Genomic DNA, 11,119 nt, shown 5'->3' on the forward strand with positions numbered 1-11,119 from the left:
ATCTGCAGGCCTTTTGTTGTATAGTCCCTCAAAGGTGACTAGAATTGTGTTCTGCTGCTGTTTTCTCCATAATCTGTGTTTAAGTCAACATCTGGCAGATGATGAGGGAGAAAGCAGTCAGCAAGCAGAGGAGTTAGAACCATCTGGTGACAGTGTGAGTACATATGTAGGGAGGCAGGTACGGCAAGAAGTGATCCTGCGGTATTTTTCAGGTAAGTTTTTGTAGGATGTAATTATCCTTGACTAAACACTTTGCAATACTTTCTATTGTGTGTTTTGTTACTTACTGTTTGTTGTTTATAGTGGTGTGTACATTGTACTTAGTTTATGTTATAAATACCTTTTCAGTCATTACCCATGAAAAACATACATACATACATAGCAGATTCAACAATGTTTGAGACGGACACAGGAAGTTGTGTGTTTGTCAAATCCAAATTTTTATTGTTTAAATAACATTTGTCAAAATTTTTATTTTTTTCGCTTGTGTGTGCTGGTTGCTGTGCTTTGTGCTGGCTCACTGGCACGTGCTCTGGAGGAACGCCGAACAGGGGAGGTTATTGGCGTTTGGATAGGGGTCGTGGTCCCAGAGCTGGAGGTCACTTGTTGAGCTGCCATCAATGTTATGTTGTTGCTCAAATTATTAATGCTAGCATTCAGTTGTGTGTTGGTTGCAGTGTGGCTGGCTACAATCCTGGATAACGACTCATTCACAACCTGGTTGTGCTGAATGAGTTGAACGAGTGCCTGCTGATGGCGCTGTTGCTCATCAATGATGCTCGTTAAATGAGCCAGCATTTGGTTGTTGTCAGCCCTTATTTGCGATTCGGCCTACTTGTACAATCAGTCTGCCCGAGTTGCGACTAATGCGCGGTAGATGATGGGGCAGACTGGCAAGGTGTTGGGTATGTGCGGTCAGGCTGGCATTGCTTTGGGCCTGTTGGCTTGTCCAACTGGCCCAAAAGTCATCTGGTATTTGTGTTTGGGGTGGAGCTTGTGCCAGTTGTGGACTCATGGAGGCTTGGGGGATATCCTGCAGCTGTATTGGCTGGCTCGGGTCAACAGGTGTAAGTTGCAGTGTGATGGTTGCCTGTTGGTCTTGTCCCTGCTGGTCCACGTCGGCCATCAAGCTGGGCTCTGTATGGGGTGGCCAACATGCAATGTTTATTTTTCTATTAATTTATTTGCTAGTTCTACACATTACTACATTCATAATACTCCATTTTACAAGTTTTTTGACTTGTTTTTGTAAACTTATAATGTGTTTTTTCGCCAAAAACATATATACCATCACAGGCGTGCACATAGACAGACTTGAGTAATCCTCACCTAACTACCTCCCCTCCACAGCATTACAGTGTTATGTCACCTCCCCTGGCCACGATATAGACTGCTTACCTGGATAGTCCAGAGGAGCGGAGCAAGTAAGCAGTCTACATACCGGACAGGGGAGATGTGTGAACACTATAATGTTGTGGAGGATTTTTTTTTTTTTAATTTTGGTTTTTAGATTTATTTTAATGTGCACGTGTGTGGGCTAAATTTGTACAAATGTATGTTCTTTTTTAATAATGATGTTGGCGATATCAACCACTAAGACCTTGAAAAATTAAACATTTTCACCTTTAGCAATTGAAGACGTAACATCACATTGCTTGTTATGTCAAACATGTAATCTCAACTCCAACTCACAACATAGTAACTGTACTGTGTAGATTATTTGCTATGTGTTTAGTTTCTGTTTTGACTCACCAGATAACTGAGGTGATCGGGGCTCATCACTCTGTGGACTCGCCAATAGTGCCAGTGGTGGCTGGGGTGACACTGCAGAAATGCGCCGCCTGGGTGGGGAAGATGGAGCCGCAGATTCCGTGCCAAGACGCCGTGTCTTACTTGGCCTCCTGGGTAAGTGGCCCGAGCCCTGTGATGGGCGCCTTACAGGAGGTCGGCTTACAGAAGCAGAACCTATGAGAATATATAAACATTAATATTTTGTACTTCTATGTGTTTGCAGAATATGTGACTACAGTGAAGTCTTACCTGCAATCCCAGCATCATCCTGAGTTGTCTGAGGCCTGTCTGGCCGGCTGGTCTGTCGGACTGTTGAAAAAGTGGAGCAAACATTATTACCATGCTTTGTGTAAAAATTACAACTGCAAAGCCTTAGTGTACTGTAACCATCTATTAGGTATTCGAAAATAAACTAATTTCTGCTTAAGATCTTCGTGCTTCCTTAATTTGTGGTGTATATCAAAATGTACATGGTGTTGCACAAAAGAAATCTGTTACATTTGAGAATTATGCGTCAGATATTGCATAGATTGACTACTTGCAAATGTTACCAAAATGTAATTTTGAATTAATAGAACCTTTTTTAGGAAGTAAATAAATCAAATATTTAAAAAAACAATTAGATACAACACCGATGTCCAAGCAATATCGCAAAATTATTATGGCAAATACACATACCAGCAGGCATTGCACCTGTTTTAGCGCAAAATTTTTAAAAAAATACAGCCAAGGCAAGATGGAAAATGCCATTTCTAAACACAAACACACCTTAAGGGTGCATAGGCCAGCAATATCTGACCAACAATTTTTGCATCCTTTACCCTTAAAAAATGATTTAAAAAACATTTAGAGGACATTTAAATAAAAATATAACAAATCAAACTCACCATCCTGCGTGGGTCGGTCCGAATCCCGGACATGAGTAGCAGACACCACTTCTGCAGGAATCAATGCCCGCACAGGCTCCTCCCACTCCCGATAGGTTGCCCGGAAAGGGGGGCCACCTCCGGTTTTTCGGGCTGATTTTGCCTCTTTGGCCATCTTGGCCTTGACACGCCGCTTTATGTCATAGAACCTCTTGCGACACGTGTCCTCAGTCCGCCTCCCCACACCCTCACTATTGACGGCAACTATTACTTGCCCCCACAGGACAGACTTCCTGCGGGAGGACACCTTGCCAGCATCCTGACCAAACAATTGGCGATGGTGCTTCATCAGCTCACGCACCAACGCCATGTTTTCAGCATAGCTGAACTTAATATTCCTGCCAGTCTTGGTAGTGGTGCATGGCTGCGGAGCCACAACACCATCACTATCACTGGAGAATACAGCAACAGGCACCCCCTCCTCCTCCTCCTCACTACCCCCCTCCACCTCACTAACAGCCTCCACCTCACTAACAGCCTCCACCTCACTACCAGCCTCCACCTCACTACCAGCCTCCACCTCACTACCAGCCTCCACCTCACTAACCTCCGCCACCACACTGACCTCTGAGTCTGACATGATGACAAACGACAAAAAACACTGAAAAATCAAAACACAAAACACACTCCTCCACTACTACTACTACTACACACCACACAGCCAACACACACGCTCACTCACTCACAAACAATGACAAAAGACTTTAAAAAAAAAACAAGGACAAAAAAATTGACAAACAGAGAAAAAACAATACGACAAATATGACAAGACTACTTACACACACAGTACAGCACTCAACAATCACAAAACTCCTCTCCAAAACCTCCAAAAACTCCACCAAACTCACCAACTCCAAATACACCTTCCTCTCTCCTCTCCACTAGCTAAACCCACGAGGTGCGGTGTGTTTGGGGCGGTTTTATAGTAATATGCACAGACACTCCTCCTTCACGAATACAACCAATCACGGACGCGTGACAAAAACGAAACTTAGGACTAAAAACGCGGCAGCAATTTCTAAATCACTGCCGTAACAGACATGTGACGCAGTCGTAAAAATAAACAAAAACGCGGCCGCGAAACAACAAACGCGGCCGCATTATACAGCAAAAAACCACAAATGACATCGACATCGGAACAACAGAAAAACACGAATACGACAGCTTAGTAAATGAGTCGTAATCAATTAAAAAAGTTGCAATTTTACACTGTCGATGTCATTCGTGATTGAACTTTGACCTGAATCTGGAAAATACGAATCTTAGTAAATTTCCCCCTCTGTCTGCTGTATCTGATAAAGCGGTGCTCTCTCTGTCTGCTGTATCTGAAAGGGGTGCTCTCTCTGTCTGCTGTATCTGATAAAGGGGTGTTCTCTCTGTCTGCTGTATATGAAATGGATGCTCTCTCTGTCGGCTGTATCTGAAAAAGGTGCTCTCTCTGCTTTATCTGAAAAAAGGGTGCTCTCTCTGTCTGCTCTATATGAAAAAGAAATGTCTCTGCTGTATCTGAAAGGGCTGTCTGCTGTATCTGAAAAAGGGGCGCTCTCTCTGTCTGCTGTATCTGAAAAAGGGGTGCGCTCTCTGCTATATATGAAAAAGGATGCTCTCTCTGTCTGCTGTATCTGAAAAAGGAGTGTCTCTGTCTGCTGTATCTGATAAGGGGTGCTCTCTGTCTGCTATATATGAAATGGATGCTCTCTCTGTCGGCTGTATCTGAAAAAGGTGCTCTCTCTGCTTTATCTGAAAAAAGGGTGCTCTCTCTGTCTGCTATATATAAAAGGGGTGCTCTCTCTGTCTGCTGTATCTGATAAAGCGGTGCTCTCTGTCTGCTGTATCTGAAAGGGGTGCTCTCTCTGTCTGCTGTATCTGATAAAGGGGTGTTCTCTCTGTCTGCTGTATATGAAATGGATGCTCTCTCTGTCGGCTGTATCTGAAAAAGGTGCTCTCTCTGCTTTATCTGAAAAAAGGGTGCTCTCTCTGTCTGCTCTATATGAAAAAGAAATGTCTCTGCTGTATCTGAAAGGGTTGTCTGCTGTATCTGAAAAAGGGGCGCTCTCTCTGTCTGCTGTATCTGAAAAAGGGGTGCGCTCTCTGCTATATATGAAAAAGGATGCTCTCTCTGTCTGCTGTATCTGAAAAAGGAGTGTCTCTGTCTGCTGTATCTGATAAAGGAGTGCTCCCTCTGTCTGCTGTATCTGATAAAGCGGTGCTCTCTCTGTCTGCTGTATCTGATAAAGCGGTGCTCTCTCTGTCTGCTCTATCTGAAAGGGGTGCTCTCTGTGTCTGCTGTATCTGATAAAGCGGTGCTCTCTGTCTGCTGTATATGAAATGGATGCTCTCTCTGTCGGCTGTATCTGATAAAGGGGTGCTCTCTGTCTGCTGTATCTGAAAGGGGTGCTCTCTCTGTCTGCTGTATCTGAAAGGGGTGCTCTCTGTCTGCTGTATCTGATAAAGGGGTGCTCTCTCTGTCTGCTGTATCTGATAAAGGGGTGCTCTCTCTGTCTGCTGTATCTGATAAAGCGGTGCTCTCTGTGTCTGCTGTATCTGAAAGGGGTGCTCTCTCTGTCTGCTGTATCTGATAAAGTGGTGCTCTCTCTGTCTGCTGTATCTGAAAGGGGTGCTCTCTCTGTCTGCTGTATCTGAAAGCGGTGCTCTCTCTGTCTGCTGTATATGAAATGGATGCTCTCTCTGTCGGCTGTATCTGAAAAAGAAATGTCTCTGCTGTATCTGAAAGGGCTGTCTGCTGTATATGAAAGGGTTGCTCTCTCTGTATGTCGGCTGTATCTGAAAATGGGGCGCTCTCTCTGTCTGCTGTATCTGAAAAAGGGGTGCGCTCTCTGCTATATATGAAAAAGGATGCTCTCTCTGTCTGCTGTATCTGAAAAAGGAGTGTCTCTGTCTGCTGTATCTGATAAAGGGGTGCTCCCTCTGTCTGCTGTATCTGATAAAGCGGTGCTCTCTCTGTCTGCTGTATCTGATAAAGCGGTGCTCTCTCTGTCTGCTGTATCTGATAAAGGGGTGTTCTCTCTGTCTGCTGTATATGAAATGGATGCTCTCTCTGTCGGCTGTATCTGAAAAAGGTGCTCTCTCTGCTTTATCTGAAAAAAGGGTGCTCTCTCTGTCTGCTATGTATAAAAGGGGTGCTCTCTCTGTCTGCTGTATCTGATAAAGCGGTGCTCTCTGTCTGCTGTATCTGAAAGGGGTGCTCTCTCTGTCTGCTGTATCTGATAAAGGGGTGTTCTCTCTGTCTGCTGTATATGAAATGGATGCTCTCTCTGTTGGCTGTATCTGAAAAAGGTGCTCTCTCTGCTTAAACATCCTAGTGATATTTGGTGGACCCCTTTTATTAAAGTAAACCTTAGTTACCTTCTATACCAGTAAATAAAGACACAGAGACATGATTTTGGCAGAAAAATTGCTAGCTATTTATTTGACCCTAACCATAGCAAACCTGTAAATGGAAAAATTTGTTAAGCTGCCGAATCAGCCGGCAAAATGGTGGCAGAAAAAACAACGGCTCTATTAACCTATTGGTAAACTTAAATTGGTAAACTGACCGAAACCGTCCAACACCTTATCAAAAACCGGTAATAGGTGTCAACACAACCCCCACAGTGACTTCCCACCGCTCCTGGGTGCCCTGCCGCTGCCTCCCGGATGGGTGGTCGAGCGGCCATTAAGTCGATGGAGGTGAGTGCACCTAAACCAAATAAACTGAAACTTACTACCTATATAAACGATACAACTACAAACTGCCGTTCTTTTCCGCCTATAAATAGCCAACGAATGAAAACCAGCCAGCAATTAAAACGCCAATGCACTCCGCATAAAACAAAACAACCTCTATCCCATAGGGCGGGAGGGCGGGAAGGAAATTCAAACAGCAAAGAGGCCCAAAATGGCCACTGCAGTCTATATATACCCTAACCCTCCCCCTTTTCCTAAGGCTGTACTACCTCACAGCTAGGTCCACCCCTCACAGGATGTTTAACCCATTCCTCTCCTATGTAGTCAATTCTTTCTCCTAAACATCCTAGTGATATTTGGTGGACCCCTTTTATTAAAGTAAACCTTAGTTACCTTCTATACCAGTAAATAAAGACACGGAGACATGATTTTGGCAGAAAAATTGCTAGCTATTTATTTGACCCTAACCATAGCAAACCTGTAAATGGAAAAATTTGTTAAGCTGCCGAATCAGCCGGCAAAATGGTGGCAGAAAAAAGAACGGCTCTATTAACCTATTGGTAAACTTAAATTGGTAAACTGACCGAAACCGTCCAACACCTTATCAAAAACCGGTAATAGGTGTCAACACAACCCCCACAGTGACTTCCCACCGCTCCTGGGTGCCCTGCCGCTGCCTCCCGGATGGGTGGTCGAGCGGCCATTAAGTCGATGGAGGTGAGTGCACCTAAACCAAATAAACTGAAACTTACTACCTATATAAACGATACAACTACAAACTGCCGTTCTTTTCCGCCAAAAGCGAAGGACTCCCTCCCAGAGTCCTCGCACCGCCACCATAACCTACCCTAACTCCTGCAACACTAGGAACAGATCCTCCAGGAAAAACATCATCCCCTCATTGGATAGATGTACACCATCAGGCCGAAAAAGGTGTTTGTCTCGGAACCGAATCCTAGGGTGGCGAACCACTTTGCCTCCGTGGGCCAAGACCCACTTCGCCACCGCCCCATTCACCTTTATCCTGGCCTCATCTATTACGCGTCCGTCCTCCACACCGCGCCAACTCAACCTTGGCACCATCAGGGAAAAAACCAATACACAATTGGTCCATGCTGCGGCCACCTTTGCCAGATCTTGTATCATGGCCCACCGTAGCTCCAAGGAAGTCCTCTTCCCCAGGTCGTTGCCACCTAAGTGGACAACCAAAACCTTGGGAACTCCATGCTTCCTAGCTTGACTAACTAATCTACTCAATAGATCTGTCCACATCATTCCTCGCCAACCAAGCCATCTGATTCCCTGACCTCCAGGAAACCTCTGAGCCGTATCAGAGGCCAAAAACCTAGCTGCCCAAAAGACATAAGAGTGGCCAACCACCCAAACGGACAAGCCATCAGCGAAACAACCTGAATGGAAGGAAAAGGGGTAAAATGTGTTACTAAAATCTATGCCATAAATCGAAATTGCGTTCACCTGAAGGATCTGCCAAAAAGAAAAATTATTTTTATATTCCTAAGTCGCAGCAGTCACGGCCTAGCCGATCTCCCGAGGTTCTAATAAATTTGAAGCAAAAGCATTAAGACATTAAGGGAAAGGAAAAAAGAAATCAAAACGAAATCAAACGGGGGGGGGGGGGGGGGGGGGTATGAAAAAAGAGGGTAAAACATGAAATAACTCAGCTGGAGGTGAAAGCATAAAAACCTGCTGAGGGACTTTGATAGCACAGATTAGCCGAATTAATGATTAGAATTCAGTCCGTCAAGTCAGGCAAAAATAGCAAAATAACTCCAGACCCCCGCTGTCGGCTCACGCCCGCAGCGGCAAGTGGCTAATCCCTGAGTAGGATCACACACGGTAAACGAACCAACATACAGTGAACATAACATATGCATAAACCAAGCAAACCTTATCTTACACTAACTTATTGACGCCAGCTACGCTTACGCAAAGTATCTCAGGCGACGGGGCGAATGTACCGCTTATAACAGGACGACTTCCATCGTCCCACCGCCTGGATCTGTGCTCCCGAAAAACCCGCGGCCGCTGCCGCCGTAGCAGCCCCAATGCGGAAGGAGTGTGTACCGAAGTGGGAGGGGGAAAGGCCCAGGCTCGTCAGACAGCGACCCATCATCCACCGAAATTGGAACTTTGTTACCGGCAGCCCATCATAGTGCAGCAACCACGACCCCTGACAGTCGGGCCTTACTGCTCCATATTGTATTGCCAATTGTACCGGGCATATGCTCTCCTCAAGTGCCGGAACCAGTGTGACCCATCGGCCCTTCCCCACCTGGTCCGTCTTAGAGCGTCGCAATCTGCACAGCAAGGACCTCCCACTCACCACTACGTCCCCCACCAGCATGCGCGAATCCGTTTGCTTAGAAGGCGCTACCAACTCCGAAATCCTAAAAGCGCCGTGGTAGGCCATCGAGAACGCCAATCTAAAAAGCAGCGATTCAAACATAGACGATGCGATGGCTCCAACCGACCCAATGATGCCAGGCAGCAAAGCTGCATCAATGGGCCGCCTCCTGTCAGGCGGCGTAGGTGCTACGCGCGCCCATCCTTTCATAGCCTTAAGCAGAATCCCGCTTTTCGTCAGATCGGGAACACCCTTAATTCTGCAGAAGAACGCAATGCCAGCCAAGTACCGGGACACCACCGCTCTAGATCTACCCGAAACATAAAGCTGCCAAATAAAAGAAAGCATCATCCGATGCCCGCTCTTACCTCGTTGCTTCCGTCCTCTAGCAAATTCTTCCCATTCGCTCCAGGCCTGTTCGTAAGCCTTAAGCGTGGATGGCGCGACCGATCGCAGTGCTAGACCTTCCAGTCCGGCTCGATGACCTGCCAGACATAACCGGGACAATGAAAACCCCGTTGATCGGCCTCGGGAGCCAACAAGTAAAACCTATCCCAATGCCCTCGCGATAGCGCATCAGCGACCCCGTTCTCCAGACCCGGCACATGCTGCGCACGGAACCACACGTTCCTGCGCAGACAAGTAAGCAGCAACTGCCCTAGCACCCGCAGCACCACCAGCGATTTAGCCCTCTGGTTGTTAATCGCGTGCACCACGCCCAGATTGTCGCATCTGAACAGGATGCTGCGATGCGCTAGCCTCTCGCCCCAGATCTCCAGCGCAACCATGATGGGAAAAAGCTCCAGGAGCAGTAGGTCCCTAGTGAGACCCGCCTGGTGCCATTCCGCTGGCCACGATGCCGCGCACCAAGATCCCTCCAGATAGCACCCAAAACCGGATGCCCCTGCCGCGTCGGTGAAAAGCTGCAATCTGGCGCTATCTACCGTCGGTGCCTGCCATATTCGAACCCCGTTAAAATCTTCCAGGAACGAGGCCCACACTGCCAGATCTCTTTTTATCTCGGCCGACAACCGTACAAAGTGGTGCGGCCTGGCACACCCCGCGGTTGCTCTTTCCAGCTTCCGGCAGAAAACCCTGCCCATCGGGATGACCCGACAAGCAAAGTTAAACATGCCCAGCAAGGATTGCGCCTGCCGCAGCTTAACCTTACGCGAGCCCATGAACTGGCCAATGGCCTCGCGAAGCTTAGCCACTTTGTCCAAAGGCAGGCGACACTCGCCTGCCACTGTGTCGATCTCGATACCCAGAAATGACAGGCAAGAGATCGGCCCCTCCGTTTTGTCTTCGGCAACTGGCACTCCGAAGTGACAAAACAATGCTCGTATACTGAAAAGCAGGTTGCCGCACCGCGGCGAACCTGCCGGACCCGTACAAAGGAAATCATCGAGGTAATGGGCAACGCCGTGCCCACCCGACGAAGACTCAACGCACCAATGTAGGAAGGTGCTAAAGCGTTCAAAATACGAGCATGAAACGGAACATCCCATCGGCAAACATTTGTCGATGAAATATTCCGATCCAATCCGGAAACCCATAAAACGGAATGAGTCCGGATGGAGGGGTAGCAATCTGAACGCGGATTCGATGTCAATCTTTGCCATAAGGGCCCCAGCTCCGTAGCTGCGGACCAAATTGAGCGCCTCGTCAAACGAGTGATATACCACCGAGCAATGACCCGGAGGTATAGCGTCGTTGACCGAGGCCCCCGGTGGGAAGGAGAGGTGCTGGATCAGTCGGAAGGCCCCTGGTTTCTTCTTGGGTACCACCCCCACCGGGGAGATGACGAGATCAGCCACGGGGGGTGATGCAAACGGCCCCGCCATCCTGCCCAGCCTGACCTCCTTATCGACTTTTTCCCGCAACACTAAAGGCAATGCCCGAGCCGACTGAAGGTTCCTCTGCGCCCTACCTGTAACCTCGCTTGCAACAGGCAAGCGGAACCCAAAACTAAAACCCTCGTATAAAAACCCGGCATCCTCCTTATTCGGATACCAACTCAACCATTTACGCATAGCCTTTAACCTAATTGGCGTTGGCGCCCTGAGGAGCACTTCCGCCAGGTGCTCCTCTAGAGTAGGGTTGTTTAGCGCGGGGACCCTGCCGAGTATTCTTGAAGCAGGAGGAGGCAGGGTGGGAACCCCCGCAATGGAGGCAAGCGTGACGGAACCGACACTGCTTGCCGTAGGTACATGCCGCGTTGTTAAACGCGAAGCATAACCCTTTCGTCGCTGTCTGTTTCCCAGTCCGAACGGCCGACCTAACTGGCTTGGCCGACCCGCCGTCCCCGCCGGGCGCATGGGCGGACGGCCCGACCCGGTGTCCGTCCGCC

The 11,119-nt window shown here is 47.8% G+C and overlaps 1 long non-coding RNA gene across 1 annotated transcript; it reads right to left on the reverse strand.

The window, feature by feature from the left end:
• Positions 1-826: 826 nt before the first annotated feature.
• On the reverse strand, positions 827-2,248 carry LOC135021863 (uncharacterized). The gene is made up of 3 exons (XR_010219108.1): positions 2,041-2,248; positions 1,753-1,965; positions 827-1,137 (listed from the first exon to the last, which is right to left on the reverse strand). It is a non-coding gene; the product is annotated as an uncharacterized LOC135021863 (long non-coding RNA).
• Between the last annotated feature and the right edge of the window lie 8,871 nt (positions 2,249-11,119).

This window comes from Pseudophryne corroboree, chromosome 1, assembly GCF_028390025.1.
Source record: "Pseudophryne corroboree isolate aPseCor3 chromosome 1, aPseCor3.hap2, whole genome shotgun sequence".
Taxonomy (NCBI): domain Eukaryota; kingdom Metazoa; phylum Chordata; class Amphibia; order Anura; family Myobatrachidae; genus Pseudophryne; species Pseudophryne corroboree.